The 17276-nt window shown below is 37.6% G+C and overlaps 1 pseudogene; it reads right to left on the minus strand.

The window, feature by feature from the left end:
- Window positions 1–14662: 14662 nt before the first annotated feature.
- LOC106997820 (interferon-stimulated 20 kDa exonuclease-like 2 pseudogene) lies at window positions 14663–15723 on the minus strand (annotated as a pseudogene).
- Between the last annotated feature and the right edge of the window lie 1553 nt (window positions 15724–17276).

Below are 17276 nucleotides of genomic sequence, written 5' to 3' on the forward strand. Positions count from 1 at the left end.
GAGCCACATCAGTTACAGAACCCTGTCATAAAAAGATATCCTGAGTAAGCTGCAGAAATTATTATTACCACTGCATTGAAAGGGTGGTGACAACAATAATTTGCAGTTCTTTATGAAAGCCTTGCTCCTTTTAGTTTTATATTCTTCCCCAAACAGTATCTACACATGTATCAGTGATAAATTCTGAGCCTTGTTCAAATCAACCAGCACTAGTCTTCAACATGATAGAAAGAGTAGCAGAGGCTGGACAAAAATGACTTATTCCAATTCTTGTTTTGTTAACTGATGCCAATTTCTATAAATTATTTTCATCGTGGCATATATAGTACTGCATACCAGGGTAAACTGGAAGGGATTTGATGTTTATGGGGGTTTAAGAAATGTCGTTATACTTCCTTTATGTCATATTTTATTATGGAATAGAAACAAAATCACAGTTATTGAATTTGGTTAAAATTTCCCAAATTGAATTTGCATATAATTTCCACTCAAAATTTTTAATGATACATTTGAGCTTGCTTATGTGAACATTATCATTTCATATCAGGTTCTATATTTGAAATGGCTAATGAAACTACTGACTGAGACTCTTTAATAATAATCTTTTTCAATTCTTAAGAGTTATCGTGTAAAAGAATTTTTTTGGACAAGTAGGTGATATAAAATTTAAAGCCTCTCTTAGAGTCATTCAAAAATGTATAATGTTCAACATTATATGTCGAGTCCAAAATTCATCCTATTTTATTAATAAATATACTGATGAAATTTCTTGTGATAAAGTGAATGGATTGTGAATTTTATAGTATTTTTATATCAAGTTTTTCAAAATAAAGATCAAACTTAATTTGCCGAAGGCCCATGTGATTGTTAAAGCAGTCACTTTAGAGCTGGCTTAGATGTCACTAAAAGGTCATATCCATCACAAAAGGATAGATATGATTAGCAGATGTGAACACAGAGATTTGAGGCTCCTTCCTGGACCTGCAGGATAGCCTGTCTTTATTTCCCACTTACCTAAGCCACATTTTCTGATCCTCAAGAACCTAGAAAATTAACTCCTTCATGGCTCCCTGTCCACAGTGGCAGCAGTGTGATCTCAGCTAGCTGCTAAACCGCATGTTCACATGGTCATCTTGGCCAGTGCTATCATTTAAATGATGGAGTCCCTTCCAAAAATTATGTTAAAGCTTAACCCCTGATGCAACAGTATTAGGAGATGTGGCCTTCAGGTGGTTATTAAATCATTAGGGCTCTGCCCTCGTTAATGGAATTAGCACCCTTCAAAAACTGTGAGGTTGAAGGGAGCACCCTCTCTGTCCCTTAAGCCATGTGAGGACACAGCATCCCTTCTCTCTGGAGGATGCAGCAATAGGCCCCATCTTCAAAGCAGAGTGCAGCCTTTAGCTAATATCATCTTGCCAGAGCCTTGATCTTGGGCTTCCCAGCCTCCAGAATCATGAGAGATAAATTTTTATTCTTTATAAATGTCCCAGTTTCATATATTTTTGTTACAGTAGTAGAAATAGACTAAGTGAGTCAGAATCAGAACATTGTGGAGCAGGCAGCATGCGTTAGATGCCCTCATTGTGAATGCTGGCTATGGGTATCAGCTTAGCACCATCAGATGCCCCTATCCTCAGGATGTCTTCTGAGCAGCCCCAGGCAAGACCTCCCACTGCTGCAGAAATTTGGTCTAGGGGCTCCCACAACTCATGCCCTGGTTGTTCACCTTGAGGGCTGATGGAATCAGCCCCCATTTAACTCTTATCTTTCCAAGTTCATAATTAGGATGGCACTTGAAATACTCTGCTCTGAGCAGGGACTTTCAAGTGTTTAAAATCGTGACCTACAGATCTCCTCAGGACCTACCTTTCCTCTGATGTATACATCTGAAATAAAAGTTTTAGACCCTATGCTTACTCATATTTTCAATTCTATTCTATTTCAAATTGTAAAATGCTAATTGTGATACACTAAATCAATTTTACAATCTGAAATTTAAAGGGTCATAATCTGGAATTTGAAAAATACACACTAAACAAATAATGAAACGTGGATTTTATCTCGTGTAATAACTTGGATGGATCTCAGATATCTCAGAGTAGGACAGATATTTTCCAAAATAGTGCCTATAATAGAGTCATGGCTGAGTTTTGTTGCTTTTCTTTGGGATTTTCAGTATTTTTCCACACCTTCTAATATAAATATTCAGTTATTTAACAATCAGTGCACTTTATACAGTGTGTCAATTAATTTTCTTGTCTCTGTTCAGTGAGTTTAAGCTTTATTTCTGATTTTTTTCTCTCTTGAAAATTCTTCAAGTGTTAGCTAATCCCATGAAAATTATTTTTTTCCATTAAACACTTTAATATTTATTCACTTGTTTTTATTCCAATGATATAAAATTGAATTTACATGGAAAATTACCTTTCAAGTACAAAGCAGGACTTATCTGAACAAAGCCCAAATGTGAGCTGATGGTTGTTCTGGTCATTCTACTGGATGGCATTCCAGTGCAAGGCAGTGTGGAAGAAATTAAATCTGCGTGCCATTAAAAGTAGAAATATTTTGTCTTTAGGAAGTAAAACAAATGATCCAGTTGGAGCTAGTTATTTTAAATCTACAGTGGCTTTGCCAAATAAGCCGCCCTCACAGAGTACTTGCTGAGTAGGACATCACAGTTAATGAAGCATTTTGATTATTCCTTAATATTGAAAAAATTGATACTCCGTTGCTAGTTTGAAAATTTTTCTCTTTTTCTTTCTGATTTGGAGAAGCTGAATTTGAATTTCTCATAGTCAACATTCATAATCAATTATTACATGAAGTAATAATGACCCAAAACATGTATACTAATGGTGGCAATTTTGAAAAACAAGTGCAAATGAAAAGAAAAATGACCAGGAGGGACATTTACCAAAATAATGACTTCAGTAGAGTCATGGTGACTTTTATTCATTTTCTTTGATCTATCCAGTATTTTCCGCACCTTCTACCATAAACATTTAGTTATTTAATAATCAGAAGCAATTATCAAAAGACTAAAATAAATTCAGCTTCTGACAAGTTTTGAACAATAATTTGCTTATTCTTTTGACAATATGTAATAAAAATCACCACAACTATAGTATGAAATAATACCTTACAAATATCTTTGAAAAAGCTCAAAAGATTTTATTTCCTTGCCTTTGAGTTGCAAGCAGTATTTAGTTTGAAACTAAGAGAGAGGTTCACTGTTATTTCAATATGTGTAAGCATTTCCAAATGTCCACGAACTCCTCACAATAATTGGGCAAATAATCTCAAACATAACTTGAAATCAGGATTTTATTAATTTCTACTCTTCATACATTCTTTAGTTGAACAAAAATACAAAGTTTGGATTGAAAGAAGTAAAGACTAATGTTTAAACACACTTACCAAACTGTATACATACAAGGGGGCTTTATACTCTAAGTAATTATTTGTATTGCTGTAATTCACATCTATAAATTCTATCTTAGACACTCCCTGAGAGCCAGTTTATGATGCCTGCTTGGGCTCAAATGGTTTTTGCCAACTACCATTTTATCTACTACCTTATCAGACTTGGCTTTCAGATATCTTTGACAAGTCCCTGTCCCCACAAAAATCAGATCTGTTCTCAAAGGATGAAAATTAGCCCCAGCATTCTTGCCTGTCCTCAAGTTTGCCATGTGTACTGCATGTTCTGAAATGCCCTTCCCATTCTCTCTCTCTGTAAAGCTCTCACTTGTCGTTTGACCTCTAGAACCTCCTGGTGAGAACTGGTTGTGTTCTGTGCTCCTGTAACAATTGCTTAACACCTCAGTGATAGCACGTACCTCTTCTACTCCATTTTCATGTGTCTTAATTCTTCATATGGTTTATAGGTTTCTTGATATTTTGGTGCTTTGAATCTTCAGTCTCCATAAAAATTCCTGGTTCATGATAGCTTTTGACAATTACTTTTCAGCAAATTAAAAATATTATAAAGATAATAAAACAGGAGGATTAGTAGGCATGCGTTGAGTACTAGAAGTATCTTTGAATAAGTGTAGTATGACGTTCGTTTACTACTTCCAAGGGACACGATAATTATAAGAATATTTGCATTTTAAATTTTAGTTTAAAAAAACAATTGTTTTGCCTGCAATTCCAGCACTTTGGGAGGCCAAGGCAGGTGCATCACCTGAGGTCAGGAGTTCCAGACCAGCCTGGACAACATGGTGAAACCCCATCTCTACTAAAAATACAAAAAAATTAGCCAAGTGTGGTGGTGGGCACCTGTAATCCCAGCTACTCAGGAGGCTGAGGCAGGAGAATCACTTGAACCCAGGAAGCAGAGGTTGTAGTGAGCTGAGATCGCACCACTGCACTCCAGCCTGGGCGACAGAGTTAGACTCAGTCTCAAAAAAAAAATTAAAAAAAATAAAAACTGTTTGATGTTTAAACTTATTCTTCCCCAGTGTCTGTTCTGGGCAAGGCAGTATCTTGAGTGCCAACAGACGATGTCTAGTTCCTATTCCCAGGGTATTTATAATGTAAAGATTTAATAATTGTTTGCTTGAAAATATTATTGTATATGTTAAGTGCCAAAGAACATAAATAATAAATGCTGTAATTTGATCAGAGGATGGAAAGCCCACTAAGGGATAGGTAAGTCAGGGAAACATTCTCCAAAAAACGAGGATGCAATTTGACTCCGAAAGCCTAAAAAATGCATGAGACTTGACGTGTGTGTGCGCACATGTGCGTAAGGCGTAAGGGACCATCAGCCAATGTGTCTTTCTGGATTTTGAGAAAGCTGAACTCCTTTATGGCACAATTCTGGCACGAATAAGAGGGAAGAGGCCAGGTCTTTTGTTGACATGTACATGTTATATCAGTTCTTTCTAAACCATTATAACCCATAGTGGTGACTAAAGGGAGATTCTTAATGTGTAGTGAGAGAAATGTAGAAAATGTAACATCTTTCCTGGAGAAAACCTGAAGTTCAGAAGATGTGTTGTGAAAAGAAAGGAAGGCAGATACCTGAGATGTGCAGGGTGGAAATGCTGTGCAGAGGACTTTTATTTGAGATGGACTCATCACTAAGAAAAGAGACACACCTGGAGAAAAGTGAATGCTTTGGGCAGTAGACTCTTTTTTACTTCCTGCTTTCCTAAAATAGTGATTTTTCAAAGAAGATTTCAGGCTTCAGACATATACCTGGTTCAAAGGAAGCTGGGCTTCAGAAAAGCTAAGGGGGTGTGGATGACATAGAAAGGGTGCTGCCTAGAAGATAGCTCTTCATTCTGACAGCGAGAGTGGTGAATGTTTCAAGATGCAAAAGAGGTGATGGATGAGATGCAGAAAACGGCTCGCTCTTTGCCAAGTGACTGTGAGTGAGCTGCAAAGATGTTCAGTGCAGGAAGCTGAGAGATTGTGTCACCCACCAGTACCATTTGTAGACTTCAAATACATTTGATGCTACTTTGGTTTGTCAATCTTTGTCAATCATTTTGGAAATTATTCCAACCTGAGTATTTATTTGTTTTCTTGAGATGGAGTTTCACTCTTGCTCAGGCTGGAGTGCAAGGGCATGATCTCAGCTCACTGCAACCTCTGTCTCTTGGATTCAAGCGAGTCTCCTGCCTCAGCCTCCCGAGTAGCTGGGATTATAGGAATGCACCACCATGCCCAGCTAATTTTGAATTTTTAGTAGAGAAGGGGTTTCTCTATGTTGGTCAGGCTGGTCTCGAACTCCCAACCTCAGGTGATCTGCCTGCCTCGGCCTCCCAAAGTGCTGGGATTACAGGCCTGAGCCACCGCGCCTGGCCCAACCTGAGTGTTTGTAAAGAGGTCCTGTTGTATAACGAGTCACAATGCCTTGAGTTCTCATCCACTTCTAACACGTAATCTTGGTAGGTCGCTTATGTTTTCTGCACCTCAGTTTCTTCATTTTGAAAATTAGAGATTATACTTATGCTCTAGGGTCACTGTGATGATTAGAGAAAATATATGCAAAATGCCCACTGTTGTGGTTGGCACATAGAGACACACAATAATAGGGAGTAATGACAATGTAGATGGCAATAATACTGTAAAGTGGGTAATGTAAGGCTTTCCATGATGGTCTGTTTTTCTAGGACTGTGGCTTTGAGTTAGGGAAATGTGCTCTCCCCACAAAGAATCTCAGGTCCTATGTGTCGGAGGTCCCTCATGATTGGGGTCTCACCCTGTGCTTTCTCTTCTGGTGTGTCCATGGCCCCTGAATGGCAGCACTGGGGTGGGCATTCAGTAGTTGCTCAGTAGCACTCTTGTGCCTCCTTCTACTCCAAAGCACTGGTTCAGTGGTTACAGGGCATATGCCCACATCCAAGAGCAAGTGTAGACGTTTCTTCTCACTCATCCAGTTTCTCCATGGCCTCTCCCAGATTAAGGAAGAAGTTAAGTAGTCATGTGTACATGCCCTCCCAGTGGCTGCCTCCCACACAGGGAGCTCAGAGCTGAAGGAGACGATTCTGCTCCACCTTTCTCTGAAGTTGAGTCATCCTCTTACATGTATTAATGAAAATTTAGAGGCTCTGCAGGCTTTGCAAATTACTTCCCTTCACTTCAAAAGCAATTTGAATCCCAAATGAAATAAAAGTTCCTGTCTGAAGTAAAACAGGCTCACCGTTTAAGTAAAACAAAGCTCTACTGCTGGCAGAAGAAGACGTATTCCTTCCCTAGTTCATGCTCTTTGTAAATCTTGAAGGCATCTGGGAAGGTGGGGTATAAAAATATTTCTTTAAAATACTGATATAAAAATAAACATTGAATAGACTATTAGGTATAACATATGTATTTATCAGAGTTTTAATGAGATTTACTAACATTTTCAGATTAATGAAATTATAATATTTTATATTTACCAGAAATTTATCTATAAAATATGTGCCAGCAGATGTTTGGGAATAGGGCTAAGCAATTGGGGAGTGTGGGTATAATACCACCAGCTACTTTTGATTCTAAACTAGCAAGATTAGAGATCTTTTTAAAAAACATCTATTCTGTTTGTTTATTACTTTAAAATTACATTTATATCTTCAATAAGGAAAACATTCACATGGTTTAATATTCAAGACATATGAAAGTTACACAGGGAAAAAGTTTCCTTCATAACCCTTTTCCTCATGCTCCAAGTGCCCTTCACAGAGATAACTCATCTGGTCAGTTTCTTGTGTATCTTTGTAGACATGTTTTATGTGAATACAAGCAAGTACGAGTGTGTTTATGTGTGTGATTTTGCGAGACATTGCCAAAGAACTCTCTATAGAGATTGTACCAATTTGCAATGCCACCAGCAAAGTATAAAAGTCCTTATTTCTCTACATCGTTGCCAAATTTACTCCTTGGCTGATCGGCATGCAATTCTGCCTTTGTCCTTCCGTCACTGGAACACCACTCAACCCCCAGAAAACAAATTTACTCTGTTCTCTTTCCAGAAGTCCTATATCTTTTCTGTCATTTTCACTCCTTCAGGATATTTTTACTTAGTAGAAACAAAGTGTTTTTTGAAATCAGAACTATTTAAAAATTCTAAACAGTACTATGCATTCATGAACTTGGCTTCTGCAGGCAGGTTGCCTGGATTTGAATCTTACTAGTTGTGTGAGTTTAGAAGAGTTATTTAATCTCTTAGAACCTCAGTTTCTTCATGTGAAATGGGGTATATAACTTGTCTTGCTGACAAGATGGTTGAAACAAATGAAATAATGTGTATGAAATGTCTGGAGTTTGAAAGATGCATAAAAGATAGTAAGGATAGTTGCTATTGTTGTTGGTGCTACTATTAACGTAAACTGTGTCATGTGCCATTCAGTGGAGTATGTGCTATACATAAATATACTTTAACTAAATGTTAGTGGCAACAAATAAATCTCACATTTTAAAGGAGAACTCTGATCCTTGAATATAAAAAAATCCTGTGACAAAGAATCAGGGTAATTTGGAAGATAAACACAGATGTTGGGGTCACTTTATGTTTGTTGACTGTGAAAAAGATCACAAGAAAAACGTGTTGATCAAGCAAAAGTAAGTTTATTAGACTTGTTGCAATAAAGGAAGACACTAAGATAGTGACTTTACAATGTCACAGTAGGAGCAAGTCAGGGGAGGGTATTTCTAGGGATTTGGGGGGTCTGGGCTGGGTACTTTTAAGTGGATTTTGCAAGGTTGGTAACTAACTAGTGGAACTAGACAGAATTTCCGACAAATGGCTTTGGACTGGTGAGCATAGGCAAGGGTAGGTGTCTTGAAGCAAGCATTGTGTGTCAACTGTTAGCTTCATAAGTTAAAATCAGTTTAATTGGTTTACACTCTTACCAACTAGGAGCAAGTATTTCCTGGAGCAAAGAGGTGTTGTTTTTGCCTAGTCTCATTGTTGTTTAAAAAATTAAAAATTGGAAATTGTTTAGGAAATTAGGAAACGGGAAATTATGTTTGGTCTCGGAATTGTTTCACACAGGAACAGGAAAGCTGGTTTTGTCTCAATTGTTTAGCACTGGAAAGTACGCTGGTTTCAGTTACCGGTTCTGATTTTGCTACAGAAAAGACGGACCATGTTGGGGCAGATACTCAATGTGCCACATACCTGCTTCTTGCTCAATGCCCGCAAACCCCTTTGGAAGCTCCCTCTTAGGAGGAAGATGGACATTTAGGGCAGGGAGACCAAATGCAGAGTATTCAGGGCCCCAGAGTAAATGAGAAGAGTAGATGAGGCCATGTAACTTGAGTGGAGATCCAGTAGCGTCATGCATAAAACTGGACATTCTCAAGAGGATAAAAGTGAAGAAATAAGGAGCCAATTAACAACCCGAAGTGTCAGAAACAAGATGAATTCAAATGAAAGGAACAGACTGGGAAGAACTGTTCAGACCCAAAGACTGAATGAGGAGTATGCACTGGACCAGCGTTTTATGCTGCCATTCTGGAGGTTGGTTTGGGGCCTGGATACAACCTCTTTAAATCTTATCTCACTCATCTGAACCATGGGTACAAAGGACTTGACCTGCCTAACTAGTAGTGGTTGAAGAGATTATATAAGATAATATATGGCACACATTTTGCATGTTATAATGCTCTCTTAAGATGTGGATACTAACATTTAAATTTGACTACATCACATTCAAAAGGAGAGATTTCAGAATTGGAGACTTTGTTTTGTATGCATCAGGCAACATTATCAGGCATCATCCTTTCCTAATTACATATAAGACTGATCCAGATTGTAGGATGGAGTATAAACGTGGAGAAAGATAAAAATTAGGCAGTGCACCATTGCGAGAACATGCAGGCAGGTAGCCACAATATTTCCTGAAATGCACACGGTTAATTTGATTAAACATATTTCATAACATTGCGATTCAAACCATTTATTGAAAATCTGTGTATGTTATAGCACTGTGCTCATTCATATCCATCATCTCATTAAATTCTCACAACTGCCTATGGGGTAGGCATGGTTGTCATTTTTCTGTAACGGTATCTTGAAGTGTTTCCTTGGACAAGGATATTTCAATTGTTGAGATTCACTGCCAGAAACTGTACGTGATGTTTTATTCTGTCTTAAAACATTTTTCTCATGTTATGTAGTCACAGGCTTAATGTCATGCCCTGGACTTGGTTCATAGAGCAGCAAATGGCAGAGCTGAACTGAGATCAACTGTGGAGCATTTGACAATCTACTTTAAAATAATGATCTCAGACTCTAAAGGGAAATGGTCTCAGCTATAAACAATTTTGCTTGGTGAAGGCCAAGGACAAGATAATGTTTATTCAGTTACTTTTGGTCCTCCTGAGTCTAAAGATAGATGATCAAGAGAAAGAAAAGAGACATTCAGACAGGTCAGCATTCCCTAGATCCTGGCAAGAGAGTGTACGTGTGGTTTAAAAAATTTTTTTCATATCTCTAGCAGTACTTAAATAAATACAAGTCTATTTAGTTAGAGTGCTCTAGTTAATTGCCCTAAGAAAATTCAATAAAAAAGGAGACCCATATTGACAGAGCTACATACAGGAATTTGGTTATATTAATGGATTTTAAATGTGGCCAGTTTTAGGGATGGTTTAATACTACAGCCTTTTAGTGGTCTAAAAAAAGAATAATGTTGCACCCCTTGTATCCCACTCCAAAGCGTGTATGTTGGAATGGAAAGAGAAAAAAAGCTTTTACGATTCTTCTTTTTCATTAATATGACATTAGCCACACTATGTTTTTGGAAAACAGCATTTTAGAAATGCAAATGGATGAGAATTTTAACTCTTTTTTTTTTTTTTGAAAGAGTCCTGGTAATTTGGCTACTGTTAAGGGCTAGTGCTTTGAATTTTGGTTGTTCTCTCTATATTAACTATGAGCCTATCTGTAAGTTATCACATTGATTTCTATGTGTGTTTTCTGTTTTACCTTCTAAAGTTCTAGGAAATGCCACTGCAGTAGTGTTTCTCAAAGCACATTCCATGACCCTAAATAGATGCTGCGTGGAAAAAAAAGTGGGTCTGTGATTAAGTAACATTGAAACATTGGATTAAACAAAGATCAACAGGTATCTTTATTGCAAAATTTCTCAAAACATTATGTTTATTTGCATTTTAAATCTCTAAGAGTAAGGAATTGTGAGCACTCTTTTCTATATATTTTGATTGAAACAGCCTGCCCTCCACCTCTCTTGCAGAATTTCTTGAGGAATCATTGTCTGCAAGTCATTTCTTCAGAAAATGTTGCTTTAGTCCAGGAGTGGTGGCTCATGCCTGTAATCCCAGCACTTTGGGGGGTTGAGGTGGGTGAATCACCTGAGGTCAGGAGTTTGAGACCAGCCTGGCCAACATGGCAAAACCTTGTCTCTACTAAAGATAGAAATCTATTTTTCTTTTCAGCTACTTAGGAGGCTGAGGCAGGGGAATCACTTGAACCTGGGAGGCAGAGGTTGCAGTGAGCTGAGATCGCACCACTGCACTCCAGCCTGGGTGACAGAACAACTCTGTCTCCAAAAAAAAAAAAAAAAAAAAAAAGAAAAAAAAGAAAGAGAAAAGAAATGTTGCTTTAAAACGAAAGTCAGGTGTGATGGGTCCTGCCTGCCTGTAATCTCAGTACTTTGGGGCCAAGGTGTAAGGATCTCTTGAAGCCAGGAGTTTGAGCCCAACCCAGGTAATATAGTTAGACCTTGTCTCTATTTAAAAAAAAAAATTAGCCAGGCATGGTGGTGTGCACCTGTAGTCCCAGATACTTGGGAGACTGAGGTGGGAGGATCACTCAGGCCTAGGAGTTCTACACTGCAAGGCTGCAGTGAGCTGTGATGGCACCACTGCACTCCAGTCTGGGTAACAGAGCGAGATCCTGTCTCAAAAAAAGAAAAAAAATAGAAACAACAACAACAACAAAAAAACCCAAAAGTCAACTCAATAATTTCAATTTTGGGTGCTCTGTTTAATTTGTAAAACAGTTGCTTGTTTTCTGAGCTTTTGAAAAGTAATTATCGATGACCTTTATTCACATTGTATTATAGGCTTAGAATTTAGATATTGCTATTCCAAAAGCTATTGCTTTCTATGTCCTGGAATTATCACAAGCTTCCTCCAGATGGAGGTGGTCCCTTGGTTATTTCTTCATGACTGATGGTATTGGAAAAGAAAAGAAAGTATCACATTTTTTCTACCCAGTGAGTTTTTCCCCTACAATTAAGAATATTTATTGAAATGTTTGCTTATCAAAGCTTATATTTATACAATATTATGCAAGTAGATAATACATAGATTGGGATATAACAAAGACTGACAACTAAAAAAGATAAATATTTTTCCTTAAAACATAACAAACTCTACTTAAACTCAATCAAATTTTGATTCCTGGGCTTGGAGGGTTGTATCAGTTGTTTTCTCTGTACCTTTCAAGATCAATGCATATTTGATGATTCAATGATTGATTAGATGGAATAATGACTTTATGAGAAGTCTAGCCTGCATTTGTCTTTCCCGATCGAAAAGAGTCCAATTAGATGAGAAAAGGGAGTATACAAATCATGAGAGTACTAGAAACACATAACATAAACTTATGAACAAATTTGAAATCTTGAATACATGGTCACATAAAAAATAAATACATACATTACCTGAACTAACTCAAGAAGAAATATTTAAATCTCTGAATGAAGCAATTAAAAGTGAAGAAATTAATTTCCTAGTCAAGAATCTCTCCCATTAAAAAAAAAAAAGTCCTGGTTCGGGATGTTTAGTAAGTGAATTTTGCTGAAATTTTACTAAGTAGATATTTCCTGTTTTAGAAAAGGGAAAAATACAAAGAGATATATAACTTATTTTATTGGGTTAGTATAAACTTAGTGACATAATTTATTAATTATAATACATGAAAATAAGATAGTCTGATGTATGAATGTACATGTAAAAATCATAAATAAATTATTAGCAAAATGCAGATGTTTAAAATAAATGAATAAATAAGAAGTAAAATGGGACTTAGCCTAGGAATAGAAGTCTGGCTCACATGCACAAAAATTTATAAATCTAATCCAACACATTTACAGAATAAAGAAAAGCATAATAAATTCCTACAGTTGTAGAATAAGCAGCAATCAATATAATTCGCCATGTATTTATGATAAAATCTTTTGCAAATTAGGACTAGAAGGAGATGTTCAGGAAACTATGGTGTAGTATTTAATGGAAGAAACTTCAGAAGCATTCCTATTAAATCTAGCAGCATGATAAGTATTTCTGCCCTAATATTGTGCTAGAGCCAGTCGGCTAATAAATTTACATAAATACTTTTGTCTGAGAATAAATAGAGCAGCTAGAGAGCACTCAGCTAGACCTAAGCCTGCATGGGACCATAGTCATTTCAAAAACTGAGTTTGATCTATTTGATTTTCCATAACAAAAAATAAAATAACACAAAAATTAGAATAAAGTATAGTAAAATATCATGACCACAGGATAGGGAAGGACCTCTTAAACCAGACACCTTCAGAACTTATAAAGAAAGAAAAAATTGTATAAAATATATGTGTTCTAAATATATGTTAAATACTTTAATATGCATTAAAATTCCAAATGTTCAAAAATACATTAATTCTTTAATGTAAACTACATTAATAGGTAATATTTAATTTATAATATTTACAAATAAATATAGTGTAATTTATGAAATTCAATTTATATAAATGGATACATTTATAAAATTTAAAGTCCTAGATATGCATTAAAGTCTTAAACATTCAAAATGTTAGAATAAAATATATTTGGTATATATATGGCCATAGGGTGGAAAGGATTTCTTAAGTCAGACAGAGCAAGAAGTTATAAAGAAAGACAAAATGTGATGTTTTATAAAGTTTAAATACAATGCAGATCAAAAATCACTAGACACAAAAATATTACTATATGTTACAAATCTTAAAGAGCTCAATAGAAAAATGAACACTGTGTTAGTGTGCTGAGGATAACAGCTTCCAGCTCCATCCATGTTTCTGCAAAGGACATGATCTCATTCCTTTTTATGGCTACATAGTATTCCATGATGTATAAGTACCACATTTTCTTTACCCAGCCTATCATTGATGGGCATTCAGGTTGATAAAATGTCTCTGCTATTGTGAATAGTGCTGCAATGAACATAGATGTGCATGTATCTTTATAATAGAATGATTTCTATTCCTTTGGGTATATACCCAGTAATGGGATTGTTGGGTCAAATGATATTTCTGCTTGTAGATCTTTCAGGAATTGCCACACCATCTTCCAAAATTGTTGAACTAATTTACATTCCTACCAACAGTGTAAAAGTGTTTCCTTTTCTCTGCATCCTCGCCAGCATCTGTTGTTTCTTGACTTTTTAGTAATCGCCATTCTGACTCATGTGAGATGGTATCTATCTCATTGTGGTTTTGGTTTGCATTTCTCTAATGATCAGTGATGTTAAGCTTTCTTTCATATGTTTGTTGGCCACATGAATATCTTCTTTTGAGAAGTGTCTGTTCATGTTCTTTGACCACTTTTTAATGTTTTTTTTTTTTTTTTTTCCTATTTTTTGCTTAAGTTCCTTGTAGACTCTGGATATTAGACCTTTGTCAGATGGGTAGACTGCAAAGATTTTCTTCCATTCTGGAGGTTGTCTGTTCGCTCTAATGATAGTTTATTTTGCTGTGCAGAAGCTCTTTAGTTTAATTCGATCCCATTTGTCAATTTTCTTTTTGTTGCAATTACTTTTGTTGTTAATTATTCAAGACCAAAAGGCATAAAAAGAGACGTATGTCCACCCAAGTGAAAAGGCAGTTTGGGAAACTGCATTTCATAGTATGCCCTGCCTCTTGAAAGTTAAAAATCTTGACTGGCACAGAGCACCCTGGGACACCTGTGGCTAGCACCATTTAGAAGTAAATGGCATAAGGCTGTGTTCTGACGTGAAGGCTTCCCGCTTCCATGGGACACTTAACCAGACACAGGGCACAACACCAGAGGTGAAATTTCAGTGGATATTGAGTCTGGGGTAGAACTTCTCTTTCCCCACAATTCTAGCTTCCAAAGATGTGGAGTTGGTGGAGCTGTCCATTGGTCTGCTGCTCTGTTTCTCATGGGTACTGCCTCTGCCTCCCCACATCACCAGCGTCCCCACTGCCGCTAGTCCTTAGCGGGGATTCTGGGTTAGGTGCTCTTCCTACTCAACTTCAACCAACTTGTACAGCTCCATGGTGGCCTGGGCATCTTCCACAGAGGAATAGCCACTCTTCCTAACCTGGATATCCCAGTTTAGCAGCTTTTTGGTGAGATGCTTCAGAGACATGGTGGCGTTCTCTGGGTGGTCAGGTGGGGGGATATAGGATCCTTACAGTTGAGGAGGGGGGATACAGGTGGTGTCATGGGTGAGGGACTTGGGGTGAAAGTACTAAAGGGCTTTGAAGTCATTGTGGATGGCATGTCCCACCACTATCTTCCCTGTGAGTATCTTCAAGATCTGGCCTGGAGCAATCTTGAAGGGTGTGGCATTCACCATGTGCTGCTTGTGGATACCATTCCATTCTGGTCCAGTAGTCCACAATGTGGCAGTGGGGAAGGATGTACTCGTCATAAATCACATCTCCGTTGTAGTTGGCAATGCTACATTGAGCCAAGGAACTAACATGCCCCTTGGGTCTTGTGCCCACCATCTCAGAGTTAATTGCCACCATCATCTTCCTTGGCAAACTTCTGGGATGCTCTGGAGCATTTATTCTCTGAATGAGCTTGGGTGGAGTTCTGTGGGGCATTCTTCTGTGGATGGTTCTTAGAGGATTTCTTCTGGGAGTGGGTTAGGTGCCTATTAATCTTGGGAAGGGCACTCCAGATCTCCCCCAACAAATCTAGTTTAGCAGCAACAGAATCAACCTTCTTCAAAGGGGCAGGGGTCAGTCAAGCCACTGCAGCTTTCTTGTCCAGGGGCTGTCCTGATCCATTGGAGGCAGTGGTCTTCTTATTTTTTAGGAAGGGAGGGGTCTTCCAAGTGCCATCTACCCTATGAGTTTCCCCATTTTTTGGAGGTTCAGAGTAAAACTTAGGTGCCTCACAAGGGGGCTGGTTCTTTTTACCCAGAAAGCCCTTCCATTCCAAGAGCCTCCACTTCTTGACAAAATTTCAGTGCTTGGCATTTCCTTCTAATGTTTTTTTGGGAGGCGGTTCCCCCAAATCCAGATTGAGCAGTAAAGTAGACATGGGGACAGTGGGAGGTGGAAGAGGAGTTGGGAAAGAAGGATGGGATGAAAGGAGGATGTGGAACTCATTCCCTGCTGAATCCTACTGTTCAACATGTGAAGGTCTGTAGTACACCCTCCCAAATGGGCCCAGCTAAGACTGGAAGCGTCCAGAGCTGGATGCGGAAATCGGTGCAGTGCTGACAGATATTTTATTCTTTTTGGAGCAACTATGAATGGGAGTTCATTCATGATTTGGCTCTCTGCTTGCCTGTTGTTGGTGCATAGGAATGCTAGTGATTTCTGCACGGTGATTTTGTATCCTGAGACTTTGCTGAAATTGCTTATCAGCTTAAGAAGTTTTTGGGCTGAGACGGTGGGGTTTTCTAGATTTAGGATCGTGTTATCTGCAAACAAAGATAATTTCACTTCCTCTCTTTCTATTTGAATACCCTTTACTTACTTGTCTTGCCTGATTACCCTGGCCAGAACTTCCAATACTACGTTAAATAGGAGTGCTGACAGAGGGCATCCTTATCTTGTGGTGGTTTTCAAGGGGCGTCCTTTCAGCTTTTCCCCATTCAGTATGATATTGGCTGTGGGTTTGTAATACATGGTTCTTATTTTGAGGTATGCTCCTTCAATACCTAGTTTATTGAGAGTTTTTAACATGAAAGGACGATGAATTTTATTGAAGGCCTTTTCTGCATCTTAAAATACATGATTAACTGAGGAAATTAAATACCTCTTAAATATTCTTTAAGATTTGGAAACATGCAAAAACAATGTCAGAAGGAGCCAAATCAGAATTATCAGGTTAATACCTAGTGATTTCCCATCGAAACTCTTTCAAAATTGTCCTTGTTTGTTGAGGCATTGGTAGGAGCATTGTTGTGGTGGAGGAGGACTCTCTGGTGAAGCTCTCCCAGGATTTTTTCTGCTAAAGCTTTGGCTAACTTTCTCAAAAACACTCTCATAATAAGATTTTATTGTTCTTTGACCCTCCAGAAAATCAACAAGCAAAATTCCTTGAGTATCCCAAAAAACTGTTGTCATGACATTTGCTCTTGACTGTGCCACTTCCATCTCTTGGTAGCCATTGCTTAGATTGTGCTTTGTCTTCAGGTGTGTAGTGGTAAAGCCATATTTCATCTTCCGTTATAATTCTTCAAAAAATAATACTTTAGGATTTTGATCCCACTTGTTTAAAATTTCTGTCTAAATGTGTGCTCTTGTCTGCAGCTGAAATGGGTGCAATGTTTTTGGCAACTTTAATTTTTCGATTAAAATCGTGCACACTGAACCAGCTGAAATGTCTATGATGTTGACTATTGTTTCTGCTGTTCAATGTTGGCTTTCTTCAACTAGGGTACAAACAAGATAAATTTTTCCTTGCAAATTGATGTGGATCGTCTGTCACTATGAGCTTCAACATTGTTGTGTTTCTTAAAATGAGCTATTTATTTGTAAACTGCTGATTTCTTTGGGGCATTATTCCCAGAAACATTTTCTAAAGCATCAATAATCTCACCATTATTTTCTTTTTTCTTTTTCTTTTCTTTTCTTTTCTTTTTT

This window comes from Macaca mulatta, chromosome 4, assembly GCF_049350105.2.
Source record: "Macaca mulatta isolate MMU2019108-1 chromosome 4, T2T-MMU8v2.0, whole genome shotgun sequence".
Taxonomy (NCBI): domain Eukaryota; kingdom Metazoa; phylum Chordata; class Mammalia; order Primates; family Cercopithecidae; genus Macaca; species Macaca mulatta.